Consider the following 16,559-nt stretch of genomic DNA (forward strand, 5'->3'; position numbering starts at 1 on the left):
TACATATTCTTCAACATCAAATTGTCAAAATGTGCAATCCTTACAATCATTCTAAACTCAAAAACTGGATTTTTTTACATCTAATGCCTGGTGTTTTTAGAACAAATCTGCTTTGAGAATGTCATTATTTGTTCCAACGCAAATTAAAATTAAATCTTGACATTTAATCAATCTTGACATTAATACAGCAGAAGAATGTGCACCACTAAAATAACGTGACATAGAGAGTCAAGGTCACCTAACATTTTTTAACAACACAGAGAAGAGCTATGTCATATCAATAGCCGGATTTAATGATAAAAAATACAATAAACATTGTTTACATGCATCAGGTAACCTCCTGAGATCAGACTTTTGCTTTTTGTTTATGCTCCACAGCATCCAATTAAAATATATGAAACAAATTGATGCCATATAGGCCACACCAACATGAATTGAAGATCAAAAAGTTTGCCTTTAATTCTATTCATCTCTTCTGCTAATATCCTAATCTTTACAACAAACCAGATTAAATAAAAATCATAGAGTAAGAAACGCTAATCTTGATGTTGCCATATGGATTTCCAGTGTAATTGCACGCATCTGTCACACTTTCAATTTTCACATCTTGCATCTGGAGATTTAATGTAAGTAGATGTGTGGGTATCAGCTTGTCTCCCATTTATTTCTGACAGTCATTGATATGCATCTATACAAAGCCATGCTAAAATACTGTGTGGTTTTACTCATTTATATTGTATTCACGTCATTGGAACTGACTTCCAATAAATACAAAAAGAAAACCAAATAGCAAATAATGGCACCTGCTGATGGCCATGTTTATTTGCATGATCTGCTTTAGGGCAGAGTTTGCATGAAGCATTCAAACAAATCCAGGCATTTCATATTTATATATTCATATATAAAATGCATGTATTTAATATAATTATAAATAAATTATACGCATCAATTATTACCCAATGTGTTTTTTTCTTCCTTACTCAATACAAAAAGCAGGTTTATGATTACAAAAATCATACACCCACTCGCATAATAATAAAAAAATAAATACATTGTCTCCAGTTTATGTTGTTAATAGTGTTCATTAATAGATGTATTTTACATGCAGGATTCTTAAAACTCTTGGTTAGATTTCTGGGTTTTAGTCTGTGATTTAGTGACTGCACACCCTTTTATCGTGAGGATAACTTTGTTTTTTTTAACGCTTTAATTATTAGAAGATCTGCAATGAAGATCTGCAATGCAAACTTTATAAAAGCCTCAAAGGGTTGGTCCAGAGTGTATTTCTTAAGCTCGGCTGTGTTTATTAGGTGCAAACCAATGTGTGCTCAAGCTTCCTTTGTAGAAAAAATAAGTAAATCATGTTATTGTTTCATATACCTTATTTTTATTATTTACAGCTACTCAGCTAACATGAAAACGACTACCATATGTCCTAGTTCCTCCAAAGCCTGCCCTCAAGAGGCTCTGATTGGTCAGCTAACATAAAGTGTTCTGATTAGCGGATTGGCTCCACATGACCAGGAAGTGTCACGCCTCTATAAGCATGCGCTGTGCCTCTGTTCTGTAAATACTGTCAGTTAGTGTAACTACAGCAGTTTTAGCCTAAATCAGACAGAAAATGAAGAGGACAAAGCTGAACATCATGCATGCTTCCTAAGAAAAACTGACAAGTGTCTTTCATATACAGTTGATGTCAGAATTATTAGCCCCCCCTGAATTATTAGCCCCCTGTTTATTTTTTTTCCCAATTTCTGTTTAACGGAGACATTTTTTTCTAAACACAATAGTTTTAATAACTGATTTCTTTATCATTGCCATGATAACAGTAAATAATATTTGACTAGATATTTTTCAAGTCACTTCTATACAGCTTAAAGTGACATTTAAAGGCTTAACTAGGTTAATTAGGTTAACTAGGCAGGTTAGGGTAATAGGTAAGTTATTGTATAACGATGGTTTGTTCTGAAGACTATCAAAAAATATATAGCTTAAAGCAGGGGTGTCAAACTCAATTCCTGGAGGGCCGAAGCCCTGCACAGTTTAGTTCCAACCCTGCTCCAACACACTTACCTGTAGGTTTCAAACAAGCCTGAAAGACTTAATTAGTTTGATCAGGTGTGTTTAATTAGGGTTGGAACTAAACTGTGCTGAGCTGCGGCCCTTTTGGAACTGAGTTTGACACCTGTGGCTTAAAGGGTCTAATCATTTTGACCACAAAATGTTTTTTTAAAATATTAAAACTGCTTTTATTCTAGCCTAAATAAAACAAACAAGACTTTGTCCAGAAGAAAAAATATTACCTGACATACTGTGAAAATTTATTTCTCTGTTAAACATAATTTGGGAAATATTAAATAATAATAATAATAATAATAATAATAATAATAATAATAATAATAAATAAATAAATAAATAAATAAATAAATAAATAAATAACTGTATATGTAGATGTAGATCTTCAAACTTTTGCTTCTAATGAATTTTGTCTATACTGGAGCTCTTCAAATTGATAAAATACCCCTGCAGTAGATTATAAATATGGAATTCATATGTATTTTATTTGTTTGCTAAATAAATATTGTATTTATATATTTATTTTATGCACATTTTATGTATGTCTGTTTATTATAATTGATTTAAAATGTACTCTTATTTGCATTACTTAGTGATACTATTTACTATTAATTTTTAATCAAAGGGGTGGTCCACAATGATATCATATTTTAAACTTTAGTTGATGGGTAATGTAGCTGTGTGAACATAAACAACATCTCTGAATGTAAAAAGTTCTAAGTTCAATGCAAATGGAGACCTTGGTTTTTACAGAGTTAGCTTAACAAAGCCTACAATGAACGAATTTTGGGGACTATAAAAAATACTTCTGCCTCTGTGAGATCACAAAGGTTCGTTTACTGCGCACACAAACTGCACAGCTAAGGGCCATGGCCAGAGGCGCTGTAACGTTAGCTAAAAATGGGTCTAAACACTGGTGTTTCCACAGAGCTTCATCTGTTTCTGTATTTGGGCTTCCTAAGGACACGACACAAAGACAGAAGTGCTTACAGTTTAATATTAATTATGTTCCAGAAAATTCTAAAATACATAGCAAGCATGATTTGACAAAACAGCTTCCAGAATCTCTCCCAGTTCAGTGCTGGATTCGGTTAAAAACCACCTCAAAGCAGAAGCTGTGAACTACAACCTGTTTTTATTTGTTAAAATTGATCATGACATGTACAGTGTCTAGCGTTAATGTTATGCTGTAGCAACGATGTAAACAATGCGAAATGCTGCTTTGGACCACAAACAATTTAGCTACAAATTCATATTAGTCAGTCAAACTGCTGTAAACAAACACACACACACTCCACCAGCACGTTCGTGTCTCTTATGTGTGTGCGCGACTTTTGATTGTCTACAGGCAGCTTTTCCATGCGTTTCACATCTCAGATAATGAAGTCGCAAAAGATATGTGGATGATTCATATTACTTACACCTGCATATTCTGGATACATGTGAAAGGCGTCGTGTAACACGTGGAGTTAAAAAAAAAATACAGGAGAGCCCACCTGACTCGTGGTAGCAGCAGAAAAATAAATCAAGGCTCACACAGGTCGCATCCCACATCCTGTGCTTTATTCTTCTGACACCATATGTTACAGAAAATAACTTAATCCGAGCATCAGAGAAAATGAAAAAAAAAACTCCTGCGCACATGCGCTTGTTACAGAAAGTTCACACATTCACACACACACACACACATAGACGCACACACACAATGGCAAACGCTCCTAAAGGAGCCGTAACCCCCTTTTTCACTCGTTACAGACACTTGTCAGATTTTATTTTAGTGAGCAGGCAGGAGGTTGACTGTTTGTTTACACAGCAGAAAAGCGTGTGCTTTTCAGGCGTAACGTGGAGCCGATCTGCGAATCGCAGCACATTATGACGATGACCAATCACAGTCACTTGAGGGTGGGCCTTTCAGAGGAACTAGAGCTGCGTCCCAAATCGCATACTTATGCACTATTCTACGCCATTTTGTAGTATAAATAGTGTAAGTAGTGTGTTCACACTGAAAACTCTAAAAATAATAAGTGCACTTTAATTACCCGGATGATGCAATTATTCAGCCGCTAAAATGAAGTGTGGAATGATGGACACTTCATGCACTCAACGACCGCAGGTTTGCTTACGTAGCGGAAGGGGCCGAGCTCTCGGCTGCACATGTTGAATAACTTTATTTATTTTGGATGATGAAAGCAAAATTCTCCTACAAGAGTGAATATAGCGCCTCCCAATGGTGAATGTGGTTATACTCACGGCAGGTATTATTTGATAATTCAGTTGTTTATTTCACTGATTTGGCAACCGTCAAACGTCATCAGGGAAACGCTTTGAATATCCGCTTAGTAAAAAAACATTAGTGTGCCATTTGGGGCGCCACTACATACATATACTATCCTGTTGAGTAAGTGCATAAGTACATAGTGCATTAGTGCATAGTGTATAGTGTGCCATTTGGGACGCAGCTAAGGAAATATGACAGTCGTTTTCATGTTAGCTGAGTAGCTGTGTATAATCAAAGTGAGATATATAAAAAAAAACACGATTTCCTTCAAGTAAAACATGAGCACACATTGCTTTGCATCTTATAAACACAACCAAGCCTTAAAGGCCATACTCACACTATATACACTTGCCTCAAACCAATCCAAAGCACGCTTTTCCCCCTCCCATCTCCCCTATGGCCCACACTCTACGGGCACGCTTACGTCATTTATGCTGCGCTGTTCAGTAAGCACTCTCGCTCAGCACAGTGGAGATTTCTCTAGTTATATTGTTTCAGTCGTTTGATATGCAGTGACATGCAGTCAAATATTTCGCCAAACAGTCCTTAGGGATGCGGTGACACGCAGTCAGATATTTCGCCGATCATAAACAATCATAAAGCCCTCGTGCTGCAGGAATGAGGAGGTTTACTGAAGGTGTGCAGCTGTCGTGCAGTGAGGGGTTTGTGTCTTTAATAATCTACGGCAGTTTACGTTCATTGAACAGAAAGAATCATTAATAGATCAATATGAAACAGTCCCTTAAAGTCCTGCCTCGCTTTCAGTTTAGGCCCAAGTGAACCACACTCAGGCCCACCTCTTCCAACCGGGCCAGGGCCAGCCAAGTGCACCGTGCCTGAGCCCGATTCAGCGCACTCACACTTCTCAAACGATCCGGGAAACGGGCCTGGTCACCGTTTGGATAGCACAGTGTGAGTAGGCCCAAAATTACATTCTGGACCACCCCTTTAATGTGCATTTACGGTATACAGCTTAAATATAATTCTTTTTTTTGTGTTTTCTCCTCACTGCTTTTGCACAAGAATTACTCAATTTTCATGATCTCACCTAGGGCCCAACAAGCAGACAAATAGATAGACAGATAAACAGACAGTGTTTTGGATTCAGCAAACTGTCATCAGTTGTCATCTGTACATCTTTGGCTTGCCAGAAAGTGGACGAGTTTACATTCTCCCCAACTTGGCACAGACTTTCGTCGTCAATTAAAACTTTCCATCCATGGCAGATGGTCTAACGGCCATATTGAAATCGAATTCGCTCAAAAGCTGCCGCAGTGCAAACATGACAAATGCACGGCGGTGTTTGTAAAAATTCCCCCCACTGCCACCGAACTGTTTCAAATACATTCTGAGTCATTTCATGAAGATTATATAAGTCTTCAATCCTCTCTCCTCCGCTGCTTTCTAATGCAGCTCAGGTGCCAGGCGGCTCAATTCTCTCTTAGTTCTTCCTGCTTTCAAGCCGCTCTCCTTGGAGCGTGACAGAAACGCATCTGATGTTGAAATAATCCATTACATTTGATCCTTCACGCTGTGCCGTTCGTTATGTTGGAAAATTTTACAGTACTCCCCGACTGTATGTTCAGCCAGAAGGACATCAAAAAGAACGTCAGACCAGTGAGCATATGTATCACTGTCAAAAAACCATTTCTCAACTCCGCCGGGACCGTTTTTATGCCTACACTGCAGACATGGCAACCTCTGCGTGTTTCATATTCAAATCAGGACGACTCTGTTTTTTTTTAACTGTGAAGTATTGGGATATTATGGAGTGTGTGAATGCATTTTTCCTACATTAATATGGTGCCTTAGTTAATCTCGCCACATCTGGCACACCATAAGGTGGTGCAAACCCAACAATGTGTTTGCTTTGCTCAAGTGGCTATAGGCCGTGATTAATTGAACCCCAGCAAGAGGGCCCAGGCTTCACTAATGTAGTCTTCATCACCTCAGCCACACAGCTTGGCCCCTAGACTGAAATGTCAGCGTGCAAAACACTCAGAAGATTAAAAAAATATATATTTTCAGTCAGCCAGCAGGAGGATCTTAATTAGTTTTTAATATTGTGAGAAGTGAAAAAGTAAAGCATAACGTGCAGTCGGTTATTATTTTAAAATAATCTTCATCAAGACATTCATTTGCAATAATAATATGACACCATCGTTCTGATTTAAAGATATCATTAATTTACTCGTCTTTTGGTCATCTGATATGTGCCAGGAATGTTTTTTCAAGATTTTTTTTCCTTGAGCACAGCATTACAACAAGTTAAAGGAAAGGCTGTGGAATAAATGTATTACTATTGTAAATAATCTTCAGTTTCTGATTGTTTTACTCTCAGAGCACTGTTAACTTGCATTTTATGAATCACCAAGAACTACAATCTCAGCTAAAAATGCTTTATATGGTTGTCCTAAACACAAAAGATCAGCGACTGTACATCATCTAAAGTCGAGTAATTCAACATAAAATAATCATTTTATCAACATTTAAGTTGATATCTTTTATATAATATTGTATTCTAAAGTTTCTCCGATGCAAAAGAGAAAACTATCTGCTTAGAAACAATATGAACATGGCAGTGTTAAGACAGAGAGGAAGAAAAAGATAATTATATTAGAGTTATATTTATAAATACTCTGAGATGTATATTAATGAAGCAGAACTACTTCACTACTGTACTTAAGTACTAAAAGGGTGTATCTGTACTCTACTGGAGTATTGTTTTTTTCTCTTACTTCCACTTTTACTTTAGTACATATTTTCGATGAGTTTAATAATTTTACTCTGATAGATTTTTATGTGCTGCATCGTTACTCGTTCTAGGGGTGTCAAAATTATTGATATCGGTTCAATAATAGATCATAACCGGTTATTACGTACTGACGTCATTTATTTCCTATGCGCAATCTCGCAGTAAAATACATGGCGAAGGAGGCGAGGGCGAGTAAATAACGCTCTTACTACAATGAAGGCGACACAGCACACAAGCCGCTATTTCACTACTATGGAAAAATGCTGTAAAACTCCCGTTTCTGCCTCTCTCTCACTTGACCCGCTGGCGTGTTTGTGAGGTAACTTTTCCTCTTCTCTTGGCTGTTAAAGCGATACTTGTGGATCTATATACTGTATAAGCATGCCGGAGGTGCAAGTTTTCTCCATTGTGTCTATTATGGATTACCTTGGATAACCGCGTATTATGCACAAACAGACTGTAACCGCGGCTGTTCTTCCTGTCATCGGTGAACAGCGCTATCATTTCTAAAGCCAATCACAGCCCTTTCTGTTGAGCAGGTGAAGACAATAACCAATCATAGGGATGTAAGACTTCACCTGTCAGTGCTCAAAAAGCAACCGGGAGAATATTTACTTCAGTTTATTTGCTATAAATGCTCATCCTGTCTTCTGTGCATGTGTTGGAGTTTTTGTTTGATACATTTAAAAAGAGAGTGTTTTCATTGAGCAGGTCAAATTAAAGGTACAGTTCGTATATCAACTGCTGTAACAAAATTGATTTGCAAATAAAATATAAAAAAATATATATTTATAGATTTTAATTTAAAAAATCTTGTGTTGTGAAGAAAAAAATCAAATAATGTATGTAAAGCATCGTCAATGCACCGAGATATCGAATTGAACCGAATCGATGGCATGATTATCGTAACCGAACCAAACCGTGAGACCAGTGTAGATTCACACCTCTACTCGTAACAATTATAGACCTTTTTCCTGGCTGCTGTATGGAGGGTGCCATAGTGACCAGTGTCTTCCGGTAGAATGTTTAGAACTTCTGTTTACAGAGTTTGCAATCGGTAATTTGCGATCGGAAAATGGGTTTCAATAGCGTTTTGAGTGGATTACGGAGTGTTTTTGTGAAGCAACTTGGAACTTGAAAGGTGTGTGTTAAAGCCGTTACAATCTGTCAGAAGCGCAATAGAAAAACAGTATTGTAAGCCATATTTCTTTTCGTTCTGCTTAATCACAAGCCCCAAAAAAGATATTTAAAATAAACAAAACAATATGATCACTTTTGACTGCTTTCTTTAATAACTACATTACACAATACTCGTACTTTTACTTTCAGTATTTGAGCAGTAAATTTTGAAATAAACTACTTGCAATACTTAAGTAAAAAAAAATGTTTAATACTTTCGTACTTCCACTTAAGTATGGTGCTTTAAGAGCACTTCAACTTCTACTCAAGTCACTTTTTTGATAGAGCACTTGTACTTTTAGTCTCGTTCTTTATACATCTCTTATTGTTATTTAATTGATTCAATTTTATGAAATTTTTTTTCATAATAGTCAACCAATAAATAACAAATATTTTAATTATACTGTTACAATTATTTGCTGGAGTGTCCACAGAACTCCCTAGAGGGCACTCTGTCCATGCTGCATCTCTGCTTTTCACCTGGACTACACCTCCCATAATCTTTTGCTCTTATTACAGTTGCACACATGAATCGCATTATCAACAGATTAATAACTTTAAAAAAAAGCACCACTTCACTCACATTCAATGCTCAGTCTTGTTTCCCCATTCTAAAAATGTATTCTGTTTGTCTGTTCATGCTGACCTTGTCTTGTTTTTGATTCCTTGTTTTATGATTTTTGACCCGGGCCTGTCTGACCATTTTACATGAAGCTGCATTTGCAACTTCAACTTTGTTCAACTTCATTGCCACGCACCATCTGTAACATATACACTATTGTCTAAATAAATAATTAATGTTTTAAATATATAATTTTAACAATGTAGTAAAATGACATTTCACAGTGGTTTTAAATAATTAAAAACCTTAATATGTTTTTATTTTTTGAATGTTACAAAAGAAATATTATAGTGTGCTATACTATGAGGCTATTGAATTCTTGACTCTTGATTGGCTGATGAACATTCGAAAGTGTGCAGTTATTTTCTGGGAATTATACCAAAAGTAGTTCCGGGCAGGTCTTAACCTTGTTACAGCTACATATAATTGTGTCAAATAGGGTATTAGTCCTAGACACGAGTACTTTCAGCACAAAAACCTGACAAATGCTTTTTGAAATTAAACATCTGATCAATGTCTTAATTTGTAGACTCGAGGTCATTGAAATATAAGAAAATAATAAATAAATAAGTAATAGTAAATTGTTAAACACTGCAGCCAGTCTGTATCACAATCTGAGCAATCTATTATTTTTTTAATGATTTAATGTCTTGTTATCAATTATTTGTTACTAGCGCTGGGCAATTAATCGAAAAGTAATCGAAATCAACATTCAGAATTTTTAATCGATCGAATTCTTTCAGGTTGATTTTTTTTTAAATTACTTTCTCTACTACGTGTGAAGTCACGTGACCCTGTTCTGTTAAGGCTGATTTATACTTTTGCGTCGAGCCCACACGTATAGTCCAACGCAGCCTTCTTGTGGTTGCATACCTGCACACCGATAAAAAAATGTTATTTTGTTGCAACGCGCAGTGCAAGCTCTGTGATTGCCCGATTTGGTAGCGGTGACGAGCATGGGCTGCGCGAAGAGCCATGGGAAAGCAAGCAGGCTCGATGGAGTGAGTGCTTACAAGGGTCGAGTCCCATGAAGGAACACATCATATGTTCTCGATATCTTGCCTCAAATGAGATTGACGATTGCGACTGTTATAGTTATTCCAGTTGCATTATTTTTTGGTGTTTATCTTTAGGAAATCACTGCAACAGGCAACAATATCATGTTATCATAACAGTATAATGTGACAATAAGATCGTAACTATACTGTGCATTTACACCGTGGCCATATTCATCTATGTGGCCACTAGACTTCTCTGAAAGGGTATCCCGAGTGTCAGGCCCCGTTTATACTAGTGCCTTTTAGTTTTAGAATGAAAACGATCCGCGTCCACACTAGCGTTTCACCCAGCATTTCTGAACAGCTCTCCGTCTACATCAAAACGACTGAAACGCACATCACATGACCACACACACACACACACACACACACACTCTGGCATGCGCTGCAGCATATCTAGCCAGATGAGACCTGTGCTCGTCGGACTGCTCATCAAGGATCTCCCGCTTGAATTTGACATCTTGTTGTCTATATCTAACAACATATTCCTCGACTTTGGTCTTTTGAAACTATTACTTGTTCTCAGGTAACGTGTTTTGGCTGAGGGCAAAGATAAGTTAATGTAACCACGTACATTCTGTATATTGACTGATTGCATGCCTTTATTTCCTTTAATGTATGAACTTATTGTATGTTATACTTTTATAATGACCATTATTGATTATTAAAACTGATATTCAGCAAAAGAGGGTATGTTTCCTATTTTCAATGGAAATGAAAGGAGGCAGTGATGTTAAAGGCTCCGTCTTGTTATAAATATCCAAACAGTAAAGATGATGCTCATTTGTGCAGCACGATGCCTCAACACTTCTGCTGTCTGTTAAGTTGTTAATAGCAAATGAAAATAGGCAGTTCTTTAAATCAAATTTTCATTCTATTGTTGAGAAAGTTAGGCAACGTAGCCAAATCTTCCCTTTGAAGATTTACCAAACATGTCCTCGTAAGTTTATTTTCCATATCAAACTTGCGAAGTCTGAACTTACAAGGAGAGGATGCGAGACTGAACTGTGTGTGTAGGCTACTTAATATTGAGGAAAAGCCCCAATCAGATAGGTGAATGTCTGCAGCCCAGCCTCCGTTTTCAGATGTCTCCGTTTTCCCCCCATCCACACTGAGATGGAGCAGCAGTGTTTTAGAATGAAAACGGCCTCTTCAGCATTTCCAAAACGCTCTGTTTTTGGCGCTTGAAAACTCTGGCGTAGTGTGGACGGATGGCGTAACCGTAGCAAAACTTATGCGTTTTAAAACAAAAATGCATTAGTGTAAACGGGGCCTCAGAATGTTCTGGGACTGCTATACAGGAGTTATTATGGATTATAGATGGCGAAATTTAGCTGTATTTATTTATTTATTTATTTTAAAGGGTCACAAAACACCAAAACACATTTTTTGAGCTGTTGACAGTCGTATATGTGTCCCACACTGTTAAAAACACTATTAGGACACCTATATTTCACTAAAAAGTGTAAATTGGTTGTTTTTGCGTTATTTCAAGCAAATTCGTACTTCCTGTTTGAAACTAATTTTTGAAGCTGCGTCACGGTCATGACATAATAGCGTTGTATTCCATCGTGCAGACTGGGCGTCTGTGCCAGAGTGAGTCTTATTACGTCTTACAGTGTGATGCATTAATGCATGAGTAAGGCTTGGTTTAAACCCATCAGCGCGCTCTATTGTGCAACTTCATTAATATTCATTAGTGTCACCGTGTTTACGCCACAGAGACGCCACGTTGTGTTGGCAAAACAAGCGTGAAGTGTTGCTTTTATAGTTTGCTGCCATTAAGTTTCGTTTTCATTTTCTCTCTGTGAGAGCTCATCTGGAGTCATGCGTGGATTACAGTGTACGCGACGCTCGACAACAATAACTTACGTGTCTAAGGAGGAACATTGTTTACCTGAGAGCTGTTCTCATCTGCAAACGCTGAAATCTGGATTCGCTTGTAACGTTAGTCTCCTCTTCATAAAGACGCGGCTCTAGTTGCTGGTGATTGTCCTGTCTCTACAGATTTGTTAAGTGAGCGACCAGTGCTCTTTGTTTATTCAGTTTGTTCGTATCGAATTAAGTTAACTATTGCACTGAGTGCAGAAATGTTAGCACCGCATTTTGTGACCGGAATAACACACACGGCTTTCTGACGCTACCTGCCGTGTGCATCTAAGTTTCCGGGAAATGCAGAGTTTTTTTTTTTTTTCTCAATCGCCGTGCGGTATCAAACATTGCATGAAAAATACACGCTTAGAGCAGTTCCTTGAATCAAATATCGCGTTTGTCACGAGGGGCATGAATGAATTCCCTAAATGAAATAGCCAAACTGCTGTTAAAGTCCAACATTTAATAATTTGGCAAATAATTCGACTACAGATGTCCATGTAGGTTAAACACCATCACTTTCTCATGTGTGTGTATTTTGACTGATACTCGCGCGTGCCCAAATAGACACTCCCACACCATCCCACTTTAGTTCCTCCGACACTCCCCCCTAAACAGAGCTGGACACGCCCACTTTTCTGACTTTTTCCAAAGTAGAGGTGTGAAAACATCCTGCTGAAACGAGGGGGTTTCATGGCCCTTTAAGCATGACATCAAAACATAAATGCGGTGATGAATGTATTAAAACATGCTTGTTTGTTGTAAAAATTCACAATAATGATAAAAAATTACTTCATTACTTCATAAATTACTTCATTACTTCATAAATTTTCATACCTCTTGGTTTCGAGTGTGATCCTGAATAATCTCAGGTTGAAGGGCCATCTAGCCCTTCCCCTTATTCCCACGCCTTCAAGCTAAAGAGAATTAGGACACACCTACCTCGTCACATGAATGTGCAAAATGAGGGGTAGGAGAAGGGCTAAGGGGTAGATATGGGATTCAGCCATAGTTCTTCTTGTACATTAAGGTAGCATTCAAAAAAAACAAAACCCCCACAAAGAAATTTAACACAGAGGAACATAAAAACCTACTTTTACCTAGTGTTTCAGAAGTGTTATTGCAGAGCAACACAAACAGCATGCAAAAGTATAAATGCAGCACGCAAAGCAGACACTTTGGGTCACTCTGATCACTCGACATTGATTCAAACATCTGAAGCCACTTTAATGCCACATCTGATCTCCAGTCAAGTAGGTAGATGGACCCATTCTTAAGCTTTACTTTGCACTACATTGACGATGATTGAAAGCCTCGTCAGAGTTGCATTCAGAAGGCATATTTTTTGTTACATTAAAATTATTATTTGCATTATATACTTTTTTTTTTAACAGAAGATGCAAGAAATGCAGTATTTATAATGTTATTTAACAGGATGTACAAGAGTTATTATTTTCTAGAGAGTTTGCTTATTTTCTACTTTTAATATAAAAAATATTTTAAAAAACTTATTTTTCTTCCAAGTTACTTATTTTTACATTTTTAAAAGAAAAGTCCGTTTAGGCAATGTGTGTTTTAATTTCAGCGTTGATTCTTAATAAATAATCATATGTTTGTTTCCTTCAATCATATTAGAATCAAAAGTGCACCCTTCATTCAAAAATATTCCTTGAAGTAACATGTAATCATCTTCATATACAAAAATTTTCATTAAACTGTGAGGACAAAAAAAATTAAATAAAATAATGGTTTATTAATCATAATACAGTTAAAATGTTCCATCAATCGAGATTTAGATTTTAGGCCAAATCGCCCGGCTCTGTGTTACTGTACATAAAATGCTAAAATATAAATTATTATTTTAATAATAATTAAAATAATAATTAAATAATAATTAAAATAATGCGTAAAACATGTGCTGGATAAGTTGTCGGTTCATTCTGCTGTGCTGACCCCAAATTAATAAAGGGACTAAGCCGAAAAGAAAAGAAATTAATGAATGAATAAATTATTATTTTTATCATTCAGTGTTTGATGATGATAAAGATTTAAAAGTAAAAAAAAAATCTTAACTTCTTTAAGTTTAATTTATATAATAAAATAACATAATAATAATCCTTGATTTTGTGTTTGACCATTTAAAGCAATGATGTTGTTACACTTAAGACCATGCTTCACCATTTAACACATCACACGTTGGCAACTTTAAATACATTAAAGTAGACATTTTCATAAATAAATGCAAGCATGCTACTGTCAAATCTGTGCTCGAATGACAACAATTTTCTGCTTGCCACCTCACTGATAGTGTGATGCAGGGTTCTTAAGTGGCAGCTCAACACCATTTTTTCACACAATACCTCAATCACACTTCATGAAATATGCAATTAAGTTTTCTCTTACGTGCGGTAAACTTGTCACCATGGTGCCGATGGAAGCAATTTGGGAGCGTGTTACTTTTTGCCTCTCCGTGGGCTCAGTTGGCTTCATGCAAAAGGAACCAAACACTTGAGAAAATCACCGTCATCTCCGCAAGCAGGTCAAGTGGAAGCCTCTCGGATTTGATTAGAGATGCTTCCGACAGTTATGGCATGTGACTGGCACCTTTTGATTGACTGACCTGCACAATGGCAGACTGAGCATGCTGGGTAATAAGCCTGCAGGTGAGGCTTACACTAACAGCCCAGTGCTCACAAACTGCTCAAAGCATTTTATTTTTATTTGTCCAGAACATTTTATTTTTCAGATTCTACCACAGGGATATTTGAAGAAGCCTGTTCTTGCCTCTGAATTTAAAAAATTTAAAGAGGCTGTTGCAACTTTTAATCTCAACACTGCATAATGCTCTGTTTTTCTCTGAATTGTGAGATGTAAATGTGAAATTGTGAGTTATTAAGTCAGAGGGTATATGCGCGCAGACTTTTAATTTAAGTGTCATCCCATGCAAAATCACTGCGTTAAAGATCTGATTTCTTTAAAAAAAACAGCGATCTGGCTGAGATACAATATAAAGTGGGTATCAGACCAAACAAGAAGCACTGCATTAAATTATATTTTCTCTCACCATGTCTTTAAAATATGGAAATTAATTTTACCCCAGTATTTTCAATAGAATTTCTGCACTAGCCTGCGTTTAAATGGTCTTTGTCTCTTTTTAAGCTTTAACAACCAAATGGATGGATAAGTCTATTTAACTGATTATATTTTAATTACCTTTTACAACATCAATGCTGTAAAAGGAACCATACAAAATTTAAAATAGTAACATAAACCTTTCACCTGAAGTTCATGGTTGGCTGTAAAACACCAATTGTGCTTATAGTTCATTGCAAGATATAAAAGTTAGTCTCAATATAAAGGTTTAAGGTCAGTCTTTACAACAGAAAACTCTTTTTTAACTTTTTGTCTTTTTATATAGAAAGAAAGAAATTCTGCCATTATAACTTAGAATTTTGAGTTTATATTTCCGGATTCTACATTTATATCTCATATTTCTGACTCGCTATTTCGAGTTTACATGTCTCATTTCTGAGAAAAAAGTCAGAATTGCAAGGTTGCATCTCCATTCCAACTCTTTTGCAATTATGAATTTCTAAAATAACATAAATTCTGTTCTAAAATTCCTGAAATTCCTTGAAAAACCTTTTTACTTTTCATTCAGAGGCCTGAACGGGCTTTCATTGGTTACTGGAGTTTTGCATTTGTAAATCAGTTTATGTTTTGATACAATTTTAAAATTTACCATTTGTATAATATTTTTTTCAGGGTTTTCACCTTTATTGGATAGGAAAGTAGAGGGTATTGACAGGAAAGCATGGGGAGCAGAGAGAGGGGAAAGATCAGCATAGGACCGCAAGGCAGATATCGACACACTAATTACTGCACCACTGGTGCTGACCATTTCAGTTTAGTTTTAGTTTGATTCATTAATGGTTTAGTTTTAGTGTATTTTTTTTTAATTTATTAACCAATTTCTATTTAATTCTATATATTAATATTATTTAATTTTTTAATTTTAGTAATTCTAGTTTAGCACAGTTAACAGAACACATTTAGTGTATTCCAAAGCAAAGTTTGGTGTTTGCACTGTTTACATAAACTCTTTTAGTGAACAAACCCCACATTCAGAACCATCCAAATGCAACAAATAAAAGTTAAAATAAAGAATTCGACATGTAATTAATCATGCCTACTTTACATTTGTTTTGTAAAAAATTAAAATAAAGTTAAGAACACGTTTTATGTATTATTATAAAATGTTTTTTATACAATCATTCTCTTGACTGAAGTATTTGTCTATAAAACTGCATCTACTGTTATTTATACAAGCAGTTACCAGTCAGATTTTCCACCACAGAATGCTTATGAATTCTGAACAATTTTTGCTAATTATTATTTTATTTCAGTTAGTTTCTTCAATGAGTATTGTAAGTTTCATTTAGTTTTAGTTCTTCATTTATTGTTATTTTTTTATTGATATTTATTTTGCATTTTCATTAATGAAAATGTTTTTTAACTAATAGTTTTACTTTTCATTTACTAAAATAAGTTTTCTATGTGAGCAATAATAACAAAATGTCATTCAGCTTTTCTGTATGTTTTTGGTGCACATTAGTAATGGTACACAATTTTTTTTTAAATAAATAAGAAATAAAGGCACTGTAAAAAAATTAAATAAAAAAAGTTGTCACTGGGAAGGTACATTTAAAGTACACTTTT

This window comes from Danio rerio, chromosome 17 (genome assembly GCF_052040795.2).
Source record: "Danio rerio strain M-AB ecotype USA chromosome 17, GRCz13ab, whole genome shotgun sequence".
Taxonomy (NCBI): domain Eukaryota; kingdom Metazoa; phylum Chordata; class Actinopteri; order Cypriniformes; family Danionidae; genus Danio; species Danio rerio.